Source organism: Aedes albopictus, chromosome 1 (genome assembly GCF_035046485.1).
Source record: "Aedes albopictus strain Foshan chromosome 1, AalbF5, whole genome shotgun sequence".
NCBI classification, from domain to species: Eukaryota; Metazoa; Arthropoda; class Insecta; order Diptera; family Culicidae; genus Aedes; species Aedes albopictus.
The window spans coordinates 240,586,505-240,601,535 of NC_085136.1; the positions used below are offsets into that span (position 1 = coordinate 240,586,505).

Genomic DNA, 15,031 nt, shown 5'->3' on the forward strand with positions numbered 1-15,031 from the left:
AGGAGCTCCTCGGGAATTCCTCCAGGAGCTCCTCGGGAATTCCTCCAGGAGCTCCTCGGAAATTTCTCCAGGAGTTCCTCGCAAATTCCTCCTGCAGCTCCTTCGGGAATTCCTCCAGGAGTTTCTCAGGAATTCTTCCAAGAGTTCCTCGTGAAACCCTCCAGGAGTTCCTCGAAAATTCCTAAGAGAGTTCCTCGAGAATTCCTCCAGCAGTTTCTCGGGAATTCCTGCAGGAGTTCCTCCGGAAACCCTTCAGGATTTTCTCAGGAATTCCTTAGCGAGTTCCTCTGGAATCCCTCCAAGAGTTCTTCGGGAATTTCTTCAGGAGTTCCTCGGAAATTCCTTCAGAAGTTCTTTGGGAATTCCTTAGAAAGCTTCCGCGGAAATTCCAGCAGGGGCACCGCGATATTTTCCCAGAAACTCCTCTGGAATTCCTCCAGGAGTTCCTCGGAAATTTCTCCAGGAGTTCCTCGGGAATATCTCCGGGAATTTCTCGTGAATTGCTCCTGGAGTTCCTATAGAATTCCTCTGGAATTACCCCAGTAGTTCCTCTGGAATTCCCCCAGGAGCTCCTCTGGAATTCTTCAGCGAGTTCCTCGGGAATTCTCAGGTAGTTCCTCAAGAATTCCTGAGAGAGTTTTTGGGAATTCCTCCATGAGTTTTTCGGGAATTCCTTCAGGAGATACTCGGCAAATAATTATACGTTTTCAATGATTTTTTCTCTGAATTCTAGAGAAATCTCCAATGAATTCCCGAGGAACTCATGGAGGGCTTTCCGAAGAGTTCATGGAGGAATTCCCAAACACTCTCAGGAATTCCTGAGGAACTCCCTGAGAAATTCCCGAGGAACTCCTGGAGGGATTCCAGAGGAACTCCTGCTGGGATTTCCGTGGAAGTCCTGAAGGAATTCCCGGGGAACTCCTGGAGAAACTCTCTTAGGAATTCCCGAGGAAATTCCGGGCGAACCCCTAGAGGAACTCCCGGGGAACTCCTGGAGGAACTCCCGGGGAACTCCTAGAGGACCACCCGGGGAACTCCCGAAGATTTTCTGAAGAAATTCCCGCGGAACTCCTGGAGGAATTTCCAAGGAAATCCTGGAGGAATTCTTGAGGAAATCCAGGAGGGTTTCCGGAGAAACTCCTGGAGTTATACTTGGAGGAATTCCCTAGGAACTCCTGGAGGAATTCCCGAGGAACTGTTGGAGAAATTTTAGAGGAACTTCCTAAGGAATTCCCGAGGATCTCCTGATAGAAATTCTGAGGAAATTCTGGAGGATTCCCGGAGGAATTCTTGGTGGAATTCCTGGAAGAATTCCCGAGGAGCTCCTGGAGAAATTCCCGAGGAACTTCCTAAGGAAATCCCGAGGAAACCCCTTATGAATTCCCGAGGAACTCCCCAAGGGATTCCCGAGAAACTCCTGGAAGAATTCCCGAGGAACTCCTGGAAGAATTCCCGAGGAACTCCTGAAGGAATTCGCGAGGAACTCCTGGAAGAATTCGCGAGGAACTCCTTGAGAAATTCATGAGGAACTCCTAGAGGAGTTCCCGAAGAACTCATGGAGAAATTCCCGAGGAACTTCCTAAGGAATTTCCGAGGAACTCCCTTAGGAATTCCCGGGGAACTCCCTAAGGAATTCCCGAAGAACTCCTGGAGGAATTCCTGAGAAACTCCTTGAGGAATTCCCGAGGAACTCCTGGAGTAGTTCCCGAAGATCTCCTGGAGAAATTCCCGAGGAACTTCCTAAGGAATTCCCGAGGAACTCCTGGAGGAATTCCCGAGGAACTTCTGAAGCAATTCCCGAGGAACTCCTGGAGGAATACCCGGAGAAACTCCTGGAGGAATTCCCGAGGAACTCCTGGAGGAATTGCCGAGGAACTCCTGGAGGAACTCTTGAAGGAATTCCTAAGGAACTTCCTTAGGAACTCCCGAGGAGCTCACTGAGGAATTGCCGTAGAACTCCTGGAGGAATTCCCGAGAAACTCCCAAAGAAATTCCCGAGGAAATACCTAGGAATTCCCAAGAAACTCCCTAAGGAATTTCTGAGGAAATCCTGGAGGATTTCCCGAGGAACTCCTGGAGGAATTTCCGAGGAACTCCTGGAAGAATTCGCGAGGAACTCCTTGAGGAATTCCTAAGGAACTTCTGTAGGAGTTCCCGATGAACTCCCGATGAACTTCCGAGGAAATCCTTTAGGACTCCTGGAGGAATTCCCGAGAATTCCTGGAGGAATTCCCGAGGAGCTCCTGGAGGAATGCCCGAGGAACTCCTGAAGGAAGTCCCGAGGAACTCCTGGTGGAATTACCAACGAATTCGCAGGATATCACGGAGGATCCTAGAAGAATCCATGAGGTGCTTCTGGAGAAATCCAGAAGGATCTGTTTAAGAAACTTGCTGAAAATTGCGGGAACTTCTGCAGGAAATCCTAGAGCGAGTCCTAGAGAACTCTTTGAGAAATTTTTGAAGACCTCCTGCAGAACTTCATGAGGAACTCCTGGAGGGGTTACAATTATTTTATAACGAATGAAACTGCCGAAGGAATGCATAATGAATAACGTTTGTAAAGAATATGGAAAGGTGTCTCATTTATCTATCTAATGCGTCACTTTGCAACTTGTGAGAACATGATGAACCTACTAGCCCTGATCAATTCATGCAAGGAGTAAAGAAAGCACAATCTCTAATGTTTGCGTAATTTAATTAGCCCAAACGTGGGTAAAAACGTACATTTCACTCCTCCTTTCGACGATTCCTCCTGCCGTCACACTGATGTAAACGACCTAGTAGGCGGCATCCGTAACCGCCCCTTTCTGATTTCCGTAATCGCTCAACTGCAATTTTGGCCCATTTTCCAACCGAAAGCCCGGGCGATGGTGTGCTGGGTGGCGTGTGATGGTGATTCATATGCCCGCATCGATCCGGATTGATCGGTCGTCGTCCTCCGTATCGTCATTTGCCGGGGGAAGCTCCGGCTCCTGCAGACCCATCCGTGGGAAGCGGTAAAGCGCAGAGATCACGGTGAGTGGACCAAGTGCAGCGTTATCTAGCGAACGTTTAAAGATTAAAAAGTTGCAACCACAAAGGGGGTGCGATTTCTCCCTCTAAAATGCGACCCCACCAAAGACCTCACCCGGAAGGGAACTCACCTGAAGCCACCTGCTATGATAAATATGTGCTCTGATATCTGCTGCTGACGACCGGTTCCAACGGGGTATCACTTCCCGCACAAAATTGCCAAAGAAATAATGCAATTCATTCTCGGCATTTCACTTTTCATATTGTTGACGGAGCTGCCTGCCAGTTGAAATCAATAAAAACATCGTCACAGCACACACATACAACGCAAGAATGACAAGTTTGAAAATAAAACAAAGTTGAATTCCAGTTTTAAATCAACCACAATTTAAAACAAACCTGTCGAGCAGTTGTAAATGAGTTTCAAATAAGTGCTCGAAAAATAAAACTGCAACTCAGCATTGTGGACGTGCTGTTTTAGTTCCAGTTTTATTTTAAAACTCGCCATACGAAATAAAACAGCATTGCGAACGGCCTTAGGCGCAATGCTGTTTTATTTCGTATGGCGAGTTTTAAAATAAAACTGGAACTAAAACAGCACGTCCACAATGCTGAGTTGCAGTTTTATTTTTCGAGCACTTATTTGAAACTCATTTACAACTGCTCGACAGGTTTGTTTTAAATTGTGGTTGATTTAAAACTGGAATTCAACTTTGTTTTATTTTCAAACTTGTCATTCTTGCGTTGTATGTGTGTGCTGTGACGATGTTTTTATTGATTTCAACTGGCAGGCAGCTCCGTCAACAATATGAAAAGTGAAATGCCGAGAATGAATTGCATTATTTCTTTGGCAATTTTGTGCGGGAAGTGATACCCCGTTGGAACCGGTCGTCAGCAGCAGATATCAGAGCACATATTTATCATAGCAGGTGGCTTCAGGTGAGTTCCCTTCCGGGTGAGGTCTTTGGTGGGGTCGCATTTTAGAGGGAGAAATCGCACCCCCTTTGTGGTTGCAACTTTTTAATCTTTAAACGTTCGCTAGATAACGCTGCACTTGGTCCACTCACCGTGATCTCTGCGCTTTACCGCTTCCCACGGATGGGTCTGCAGGAGCCGGAGCTTCCCCCGGCAAATGACGATACGGAGGACGACGACCGATCAATCCGGATCGATGCGGGCATATGAATCACCATCACACGCCACCCAGCACACCATCGCCCGGGCTTTCGGTTGGAAAATGGGCCAAAATTGCAGTTGAGCGATTACGGAAATCAGAAAGGGGCGGTTACGGATGCCGCCTACTAGGTCGTTTACATCAGTGTGACGGCAGGAGGAATCGTCGAAAGGAGGAGTGAAATGTACGTTTTTACCCACGTTTGGGCTAATTAAATTACGCAAACATTAGAGATTGTGCTTTCTTTACTCCTTGCATGAATTGATCAGGGCTAGTAGGTTCATCATGTTCTCACAAGTTGCAAAGTGACGCATTAGATAGATAAATGAGACACCTTTCCATATTCTTTACAAACGTTATTCATTATGCATTCCTTCGGCAGTTTCATTCGTTATAAAATAATTGTAACCCCTCCAGGAGTTCCTCATGAAGTTCTGCAGGAGGTCTTCAAAAATTTCTCAAAGAGTTCTCTAGGACTCGCTCTAGGATTTCCTGCAGAAGTTCCCGCAATTTTCAGCAAGTTTCTTAAACAGATCCTTCTGGATTTCTCCAGAAGCACCTCATGGATTCTTCTAGGATCCTCCGTGATATCCTGCGAATTCGTTGGTAATTCCACCAGGAGTTCCTCGGGACTTCCTTCAGGAGTTCCTCGGGCATTCCTCCAGGAGCTCCTCGGGAATTCCTCCAGGAATTCTCGGGAATTCCTCCAGGAGTCCTAAAGGATTTCCTCGGGAAGTTCATCGGGAGTTCATCGGGAACTCCTACAGAAGTTCCTTAGGAATTCCTCAAGGAGTTCCTCGCGAATTCTTCCAGGAGTTCCTCGGAAATTCCTCCAGGAGTTCCTCGGGAAATCCTCCAGGATTTCCTCAGAAATTCCTTAGGGAGTTTCTTGGGAATTCCTAGGTATTTCCTCGGGAATTTCTTTGGGAGTTTCTCGGGAATTCCTCCAGGAGTTCTACGGCAATTCCTCAGTGAGCTCCTCGGGAGTTCCTAAGGAAGTTCCTTAGGAATTCCTTCAAGAGTTCCTCCAGGAGTTCCTCGGCAATTCCTCCAGGAGTTCCTCGGGAATTCCTCCAGGAGTTTCTCCGGGTATTCCTCCAGGAGTTCCTCGGGAATTGCTTCAGAAGTTCCTCGGGAATTCCTCCAGGAGTTCCTCGGGAATTCCTTAGGAAGTTCCTCGGGAATTTCTCCAGGAGATCTTCGGGAACTACTCCAGGAGTTCCTCGGGAATTCCTCAAGGAGTTTCTCAGGAATTCCTCCAGGAGTTCTTCGGGAATTCCTTAGGGAGTTCCCCGGGAATTCCTAAGGGAGTTCCTCGGAAATTCCTTAGGAAGTTCCTCGGGAATTTCTCCATGAGTTCTTCGGGAACTCCTCTAGGAGTTCCTCATGAATTTCTCAAGGAGTTCCTCGCGAATTCTTCCAGGAGTTCCTCGCGAATTCCTTCAGGAGTTCCTCGGGAATTCTTCCAGGAGTTCCTCGGGAATTCTTCCAGGAGTTTCTCGGGAATCCCTTGGGGAGTTCCTCGGGAATTCATAAGGGGTTTCCTCGGGATTTCCTTAGGAAGTTCCTCGGGAATTTCTCCAGGAGCTCCTCGGGAATTCTTCCAGGAATTCCACCAAGAATTCCTCCGGGAATCCTCCAGAATTTCCTCAGAATTTCTATCAGGAGATCCTCGGGAATTCCTTAGGAAGTTCCTCTAAAATTTCTCCAACAGTTCCTCGGGAATTCCTCCAGGAGTTCCTAGGGAATTCCTCCAAGTATAACTCCAGGAGTTTCTCCGGAAACCCTCCTGGATTTCCTCAAGAATTCCTCCAGGATTTCCTTGGAAATTCCTCCAGGAGTTCCGCGGGAATTTCTTCAGAAAATCTTCGGGAGTTCCCCGGGTGGTCCTCTAGGAGTTCCCCGGGAGTTCCTCCAGGAGTTCCCCGGGAGTTCCTCTAGGGGTTCGCCCGGAATTTCCTCGGGAATTCCTAAGAGAGTTTCTCCAGGAGTTCCCCGGGAATTCCTTCAGGACTTCCACGGAAATCCCAGCAGGAGTTCCTCTGGAATCCCTCCAGGAGTTCCTCGGGAATTTCTCAGGGAGTTCCTCAGGAATTCCTGAGAGTGTTTGGGAATTCCTCCATGAACTCTTCGGAAAGCCCTCCATGAGTTCCTCGGGAATTCATTGGAGATTTCTCTAGAATTCAGAGAAAAAATCATTGAAAACGTATAATTATTTGCCGAGTATCTCCTGAAGGAATTCCCGAAAAACTCATGGAGGAATTCCCAAAAACTCTCTCAGGAATTCTTGAGGAACTACCTGAGAATTCCCGAGGAACTCGCTGAAGAATTCCAGAGGAGCTCCTGGGGGAATTCCAGAGGAACTACTGGGGTAATTCCAGAGGAATTCTATAGGAACTCCAGGAGCAATTCACGAGAAATTCCCGGAGATATTCCCGAGGAACTCCTGGAGAAATTTCCGAGGAACTCCTGGAGGAATTCCAGAGGAGTTTCTGGGAAAATATCGCGGTGCCCCTGCTGGAATTTCCGCGGAAGCTTTCTAAGGAATTCCCAAAGAACTTCTGAAGGAATTTCCGAGGAACTCCTGAAGAAATTCCCGAAGAACTCTTGGAGGGATTCCAGAGGAACTCGCTAAGGAATTCCTGAGAAAATCCTGAAGGGTTTCCGGAGGAACTCCTGCAGGAATTCCCGAGAAACTGCTGGAGGAATTCTCGAGGAACTCTCTTAGGAATTTTCGAGGAACTCCTGGAGGGTTTCACGAGGAACTCTTGGAAGAATTCCTGAGAAACTCCTGGAGGAATTCCCGAAGGAGCTGCAGGAGGAATTTGCGAGGAACTCCTGGAGAAATTTCCGAGGAGCTCCTGGAGGAATTCCCGAGGAGCTCCTGGAGGAATTCCCGAGGAGCTCCTGGAGGAATTCACGAGGATCTTCTGAAGGATTTACCGAGGAACTCCTGGAGGGATTCCTGAGGAACTCCTGGAGGAATTCCCGAGGAACTCCTGGAGGGATTCCAGAGGAACTCCTGCTGGGATTTCCGTGGAAGTCCTGAAGGAATTCCCGGGGAACTCCTGGAGAAACTCTCTTAGGAATTCCCGAGGAAATTCCGGGCGAACCCCTAGAGGAACTCCCGGGGAACTCCTGGAGGAACTCCCGGGGAACTTCTGGAAGAACTCCCGGGGAACTCCTGGAGGAACTCCCGATGAACTCCTGGAGAAACTCCCGGGGGACTTCCAGAGGAACCTCCGGGGAACTCCCGGGGAGCTCGTGAAGGAACTTCCGGGGAGCTCGTGAAGGAAATTCCGGTGAACTCCTGGAGGAATTCCCGAGGAATTTCTGAAGGAATTTCCGAGGAACCCCTGGAGGAATTGCCGAGGAGCTCCTGGAGGAACTATTGAAGGAATTCCTAAGGAACTCCCTTAGGAACTCTCAAGAAGCTCACCGAGGAATTCCCGAAGAACTCCCTAAGAAATTCCCGAGGAACTCCCTAAGAAATTCCCGAGGAAATACCTAGGCATTCCCAAGAAACTCCCTAAGGAATTTCTGAGGAAATCCTGGAGGATTTCCCGAGGAACTCCCTAAGGGATTCCTGAAGATCTCCTGGAGGAATTCCTGAGGAAATCCTGGAGGGTATCCGGAGGAACTCCTGGAGGAATTCCCGAGAAACTGCTAGTGGAATTCCCGAAGAACTCCTGGAGGGCTTCACGAGGAACTCTTGGAGGAATTCCCGAGAAACTCCTGGAGGAATTTCCGAGGGACACCCTAAGGAATTCCAGAGGAACTCCGCAAGGAATTCCCGAGGAACTCGCTAAGGAATTCCTGAGAAAATCCTGAAGGGTTTCCGGAGGAACTCCTGCAGGAATTCCCTAGAAACTGCTGGAGGAATTCTCGAGGAACTCTCTTAGGAATTTCCGAGGAACTCCTGGAGGGTTTCACGAGGAACTCTTGGAAGAATTCCCGAGAAACTCCTGGAGGAATTCCCGAAGGAGCTGCAGGAGGAATTTGCGAGGAACTCCTGGAGAAATTCCCGAGGAGCTTCTGGAGGAATTCCCGAGGATCTCCTGGAGGAATTCACGAGGATCTTCTGAAGGATTTACCGAGGAACTCCTGGAGGGATTCCTGAGGAACTCCTGGAGGAATTCCCGAGGAACTCCTGGAGGGATTCCAGAGGAACTCCTGCTGGGATTTCCGTGGAAGTCCTGAAGGAATTCCCGGGGACTTCCTGGAGAAACTCTCTTAGGAATTCCCGAGGAAATTCCGGGCGAACCCCTAGAGGACCACCCGGGGAACTCCCGAAGAACTGCTGGAGAAATCCCCTAAATAATTCCCGAGGAACACCCTGAGGAATTCCCGAGGAACTCCCTAAGTAATTCCCGAGGAACTCTCTAAGGAATTCCCGATGAACTCTCTAAGGAATTCCAGAGCAACTCCCTAAGGAATTCCCGAGGAACTCCTGGAGGAACTCCCTATGCATTCCCGAGGAACTCGCTAACGAATTCCTGAGGAAATCCTGTAGAAATTCTAGAGGAACTTCTGGAGGAATTCCCGAGGAACTCCCTAAGGAATTTTCGAGAAACTCTTTAAGGAATTCCTGAGGAGGTTCCTAAGGAATTCCTGGAGGATTTTCCGAGGAACTTCCTGGAGGAATTCCCGAGGAACTCCCTAATGAATTCTCGAGGAACTCCCTAAGAAAATCCCGATTAACTCCTGGAGGAATTCCCGAGAAAATCCTGGAGGGTTTTACGAGGAACTCTTGGAGGAATTCCCGAGGAACTCCTGGAGGAATTACCGAGGAGCTCATGGTGGAATTACTTAGGAATACTTGGGGAAGTTTTAGAGGAACTCCATAAAGAATTCTCAAACAACTCCTGGGTGAATTCCCAAGAGACCTCTGTACGAATTCTCGAGGGACTCCCTAGGGAATTTACGGGGAACTCATGCAGGAATTTCTGAGACAATCTTGGAGAAACTCCTAGAGAAATTACCGAAAAACTTCCGGAAGAATTCCTGAGTATCTCCTGATGGAATTTCTGAGGGATTCCTGGAGGAATTATTGTAGAACTTCTAAAAGAACTTCCGATATACTCCTGTAGAATTTGTCGAGGGACTCCAGGAGAAGTTTTAAAGAAACTTCTGGAGGAATTCCCGAAGATATCTTCGATTTCCTGGAGAATTTTTCGGAGAACTTTTTGAAGAAAACTCATGGGAAACTCTCGGAGGAATTTCTGAGGGACTCTTGAAAGAATTAACGGGGAACTCTTGCAGGAGTTTACGGAGAAATCATGTAGGAATTTCTGAGGAAATCGAGGAGAAATTCTGGAAAAAACTCCTGGAGAAATTCTTAAGAAAGTCCTAAAGAAATTTTCGAGGAACTCTTGTAGCAATTCCGGGGAACTCCTTGAGGAATTTCCGGATAACTTTTGAAGATGCTCCAGAAGAAATTCCCGGAGAACTTCTAGAGATATTTTCAATGAGCTCCTGAGGAAACTTCCTAAATACATACTCCCGGAGGAATTCTCGAGGAACTCCTAATGAAATTTTCGAGAAATCTTTGCAGCAATTCTTGGAGAACTTCTAGAGGAATTCCCAAGGATATCTAGGAGAAATTTTTGAGGAAGTTGTGAAGAAATTCTTGAGATACTTCTGCATTAATTCCCGGGGAATCCATGGAGGAATTTCAGGGGAACTCTTGGAGGAATTCCCGAGGTACTCCTGGAGAAATTTTCGGAGAATTTCTGGAGGGATTCCTGATTTCTGATAATTGCCGAGGATTTTCTGGAGGAATTGCCGAGGAACTCCTGGAGGAATTCTCGATGAATTACTGAAGAAAATTCCGAGAAACTCCTGCAGAGTCCGGGAAGCTTCTGAAGGAATTTTCAAGAAATTACTAAAGGAATTCCCGAAGAACTCCAGGGTAAATTCTTGAGGAACTGGTGGGGGAATTACCAAAAAACTACTCAATTCCCGGAGAACTCCTGGAGGAATTCACGAGGAACTTCTGGTGATGTTGCTTGTGAAATCTTCATGAGAAACCCCTGGGGAAAACTTTTGAAAGAATGCGTATTCAAGTCCATGGAAAACTAGCGCTTCTTTTGATACATTTTGTTCGCTTCAGTTATCCAAGCTTTGCATGATTCGTCAAAGAATCTTAATTAAACCACAGATCTGTGATTATATGTTCAAATTATTGTTATCAACACTTTGATTCATCGATCAACAAGCATTTCCACCAGGTTGTTTCAAAACTGCCAAAACAAGCTCTTCACAAATACATACATATCATTTTCTGCAATTAAAACATAATTTGAAACAGCATTGTCGGTAACGAGTTTCAGTTTTATTTTTGACAGTTTTAAATTTTAAAACATCGAGCAGTTTAAAACAAATTTTAAAACATAGCATTGCGAACGGCCTTAGGTATGTATCTGCTACGCTACCAGGAAAACCCTAGCAGATCCCTGCCGAGTACCTGGAACTACGAACGAATGCATTCCGTTACCGAAGTCAAAACTAATGTGATGTGTCATCAAGTGTGTCGTGGCCTGTTGAGCTAAAACCTGGCTAAAACTGGCTCCGTGGGTTGTTTATGGTCTCGCGAAAAGCTCAGATTCAGGCATCATCCTATATTTTCACTTCCGGACGTGCCAAACACACCGACTACCGTCTTCCAACAACTTCAACGTGCTGAAAGGACAACAGGGTCATATGGCTAGGAACAACGTGTTACATCGTTTACTTCACACCAACTCAAGTACAGCGGTAAACAAGCCCTATATCCTGATAGACACCATCCCTTGAAACAATACAGAGCATCCCTGAAGCGTCGCAATTCGCCGAAGCTCTACAGGATTAATCAGAATGCAGTTCGTCTGGCACTCTTTTGGACGAAGATGTCACCATTAAGAAGCTCAACCTGGAAGTGGATTTGCCCAGCTTTGTCGAGGGAATCAGCAGCAAGGGGGACGTAGTCTCATTGAAGTGCACGTTACCTACAACAATCTACTGCTGCCGGGTTTGGCCGTGCACAAAACGCCGAAAGCGGTTCCGAAGTATGCTTCGGCCCAGGACAAAAAAAAATAACACATTCTGGCTTATTCTGCGCGGCGTGTGAGGTGAGACGAGTCGAATGAGGTGACAAAAGTCGACTCGCCCAATTTGATTTACATTAGTCGTCTCACGTCACGTGAGACGAAACCGTCCGTCTCACCTCACACGCCGCGCAGAATAAGCCTGATTAAGACTTCGCTCCAAGAAACCACTTTTAACGTTCCTGAGGACGGAATCATCTTGCTGGAAACTCCCATCGCGGGGCTGGATCAGCTGAAGCAGAACATGGAATTTTACACGATTAGGTACAGACTGCCTAAAGGAAGATGCAAGCTGAACAATTGTTAGAGGACTCCACGGCTCAAGAACCAAAAAAAACGAGGCAGCAGATTACGTACTAGTAAATATATTACTATTCCTCCCGAAAATCACAAAATAAGTTGCATTTGTATTCGAATGTAAACCAGTTCGATTGGAAGGATAATCAATTCAAGCATAACTTTTCAATCCGACGTAACTCGAGAATGTAAACAAATCCGGGTTAACTGCTACATGCATGATTCATAAAGCAAATTGAAGAATCCACATCACTGTTTGATGATTTATTGCTTAATTTGTTTAACTAAGCATATTTTTCGAAACGACGTATCTCACAATTTTGATGTTTAGAACTTTACTGATAGATAGGGGAATTCAGGTATTTTGGACAGACCGTTACTCGTATATATTTTGGACATTTGCGGCAAAATCAAATGGAAGTGTCCAAATTATATACGCGTAACGGTCTGTCTAAATTACCTGAATCACCCTACACCGTTTTGATATATGAGAAAACCAAACGACGTATCTAGCCAAAATCCAAAGTAACAGATACACCAAACTGGCACCATACAAAAGCGACGTATCTGGCATGACGTATCTCGAGCCAACCCGGTGTATGTGTATTTTTGTCAAAATTCATTGTGAAAATGATATGGAATGAGTAGGATTTGTTTCTTATCTAGTGCGTGCTATATCCCTGGTGACGAAAAAAAACTTATGAAAAGTCTTTTTATTAAAAACTATTTTAGTGAAATGGTCGTCAACATTGACCATGAATTTACTCAGATCAGTGAAAAAGTTAGATACGTCGATTTGAAAAATTATGCTTGAATAATTGATAGCAAGCATCGATTTTTAGGGCAGAGAATGACTCTAGGAGCGGGGATTAAAAATAAAAGTAGGTATCTAGATTTGTTACTTCAGCTTTAGAAAAAAATGGAATAAGGTGATTGATTCCAAAAGTAGGATTAAGGCCGCCTTGCAATATGTATTAGAGCACATGCTGAACCAATTCAACTTCAAAATTCAAATTATAATTAAATACCTCCTATAAACCTTTGGAATTACTTCAGAAGGTTTATGAAAATGTGGATGATTTTTAAAGAATAGTCTTTTAGTTTCTTTTTATTCATGAGTTAACTAATGCTAATTCTTTACACACTAAAGAAGACTGAACCAGCAACTTGAGAGTACTTGGTTAACACATTTATCCACAGAGAAACAGACATCACATTCTGCTCGCATCCAATCAATCACCTTTTTATCGGTTGATTGTTTCAAACATTTGATAGGATAATAATTTTGAATGTGGCGATGGTGTGTCGAGATGCGCTGAGATTTTACACAGCTATGGCGATTATCAAAGATCAATCTAATAGTGAAACATGTTTTCAAGTAAATTAATCAATATTAAATTTGATTGTTCGCGAAACATACGCCTGTAGGTCACCGTTGGGAACCTATACTCCACAAGTTGTAGAAATAATAAGGGATTTATTTCAAAAGTAGATAAACCATGGGTAGCTTTCATGTGACTTAACATTCTTAAGCTACGTGTAAAGCAAATTGGAATCACTTCCACTGTCCTTGTTGTCCATTTTTCCTTGCGTCACATCGCAATCTGTAGACGTGATGAACTTACACAGCTATGAGAATTTCTGATAACTCATGAGCTATTTCAAAGTTCTAGAAAAGTATTCTGATTTTAAAAGTAGCATGTGACGCGTCACCTTGTTAACCTTCGCGTACCCAACGTCTATTTCAGATGATTTTCGAATCTTGAATCAGCTATGAAAAAGGCATTTCCTAACCGATTTTTTTTGAAGTCAATTGCATTCACTCCAGGTTTGTCCAAATTGTCAAGGACTACCATACGGAACCGGTTCACCCATCCGTTCCGGAGTTATTCCAGATTCTGTTGGGGTCATGACCGGCCGGAAAATGACACATTAATGCATTTTACTCTGAATCTATAGTTTTTTTTGGAAATTTTCACATATTATACGCCAGGAATACAAAAACTATATAACAGCAAGGAACCATTGACTTGAAATGACACAATCAAGCAGTCTCATGAACCGGATATGTCCCGGGTGCCCCCAAGGATGTGGCCAAAGTGGCCATTCTAGCAACATTGTCAGAATCATTCATGCGGCACCTCGAACTTCATGATTTGTCAAAATGTGAAGGATAATAGTCATTCCACGCTCCTAAGACAACCTCGGGAAGGGTCTTGTCATACCCGGAATGTTCCGGGTGCCCCCAGGGATGTGACAAAAGAGGCTATTTCCACAATATTATCAAAATCAACCATGTGACATCTCTAACTTCATGATTTGTTGAAACCTAAAGGAAAATAGCCCTTCTAGGCCCTTATGGCCACTTGGGACTGGTCTGGCCATACCCGGAATGTTCCGGATGCCCTCAGGAAGTGGTCATTTCTCAATCATAGTCAAAATCAGCCGTGTGACACCTCAAACTTCATGATTTGTCGAAACATGAAGGATAATAGTCCTTTTAGGCTCCCATGACCCCTTGAAGTGGTTCTGGTCACACCCGAAATATTCCGGATGTCCCCAGGAGAGTGGCCAAATTGGCGATTTCCACAACGTTGGTCAAATCAATCGTGCGGCACCTCAAACTTCATGATTTGTCAAAACGTGAAGGAAAATAGTCCTTCTAAGCTCTTATGACCCCTCGGGAACGATCTGGCCATACCCGGAATGTTCCGGGTGCCCCAGGGATGAGACAAAAGAGGCCATTTCCACATTGTTATCAAAATCAGCCATGTTACACCTCTAACTTCATGATTTGTTGAAACATAAAGGAAAACAGTCCTTCTAGGCCCTTATGGTCTGGCCATACCCGGAATGTTCCGGATGCCCTCAGGAAAGTGGTCATTTCTCAAACATTTTCAAAATCAGCCTTGTGACACCTCAAGCTTCATGATTTTTTGAAACATGAAGGATAACAGTCCATTTAGGTTCCCATGACTCCTTAGAGTGGTTCTAACCACACCAGAAATGTTCCGGATGCCCCCAGGAAGGTGGTCAAAATGGCCATTTCCACAACGTTGGTGAAATCAATCGTGCGGCACCTCAAACTTCATGATTTGTCCAAACATGGAGGGTCCTTCTAGGCTCTCATGACCCCTCGGGAACGACCTGGCCATACCCAGAATGTTGTAGTCCGGGTGCCCCCAGGAATGTGACAAAAGTGGCAATTTCCACAACATTGTCAAAATCAACCATGCCACAGCCACACCTCAATCTGCTGATGTTTAAGCATAAAAAATAGTCATTATAGGCCCTTATGGCCCCTTGGGATCGGTCTGGCCATACCCGGAATGTTCCGGATGCCCCCAGGCAGGCAAGTGATCAAAATGACCATTTCTACAAAGTTGGTCAAATCAACCGTGAGCACCTCTAACTTCATGATTTGTTAAAACAAGAAGGAAAAAAGTCCATTGAACACGTTTGA

At 45.6% G+C, this 15,031-nt stretch overlaps 1 protein-coding gene and 2 long non-coding RNA genes across 3 annotated transcripts in view; 1 reads left to right on the forward strand and 2 right to left on the reverse strand.

Annotated features, from left to right (window-relative positions):
• Positions 1–15,031, reverse strand: part of LOC109419787 (sodium-coupled monocarboxylate transporter 1) — a 157,851-nt gene that overhangs the window by 79,905 nt on the left and 62,915 nt on the right. The gene's annotated exons all lie outside the window — the stretch shown is intronic.
• On the reverse strand, positions 2,679–3,547 carry LOC134285534 (uncharacterized). The gene is made up of 2 exons (XR_009996457.1): positions 3,144–3,547; positions 2,679–3,040 (listed from the first exon to the last, which is right to left on the reverse strand). It is a non-coding gene; the product is annotated as an uncharacterized LOC134285534 (long non-coding RNA).
• On the forward strand, positions 3,569–4,416 carry LOC115261139 (uncharacterized). Its single transcript, XR_009996456.1, has 2 exons — positions 3,569–3,951; positions 4,055–4,416. It is a non-coding gene; the product is annotated as an uncharacterized LOC115261139 (long non-coding RNA).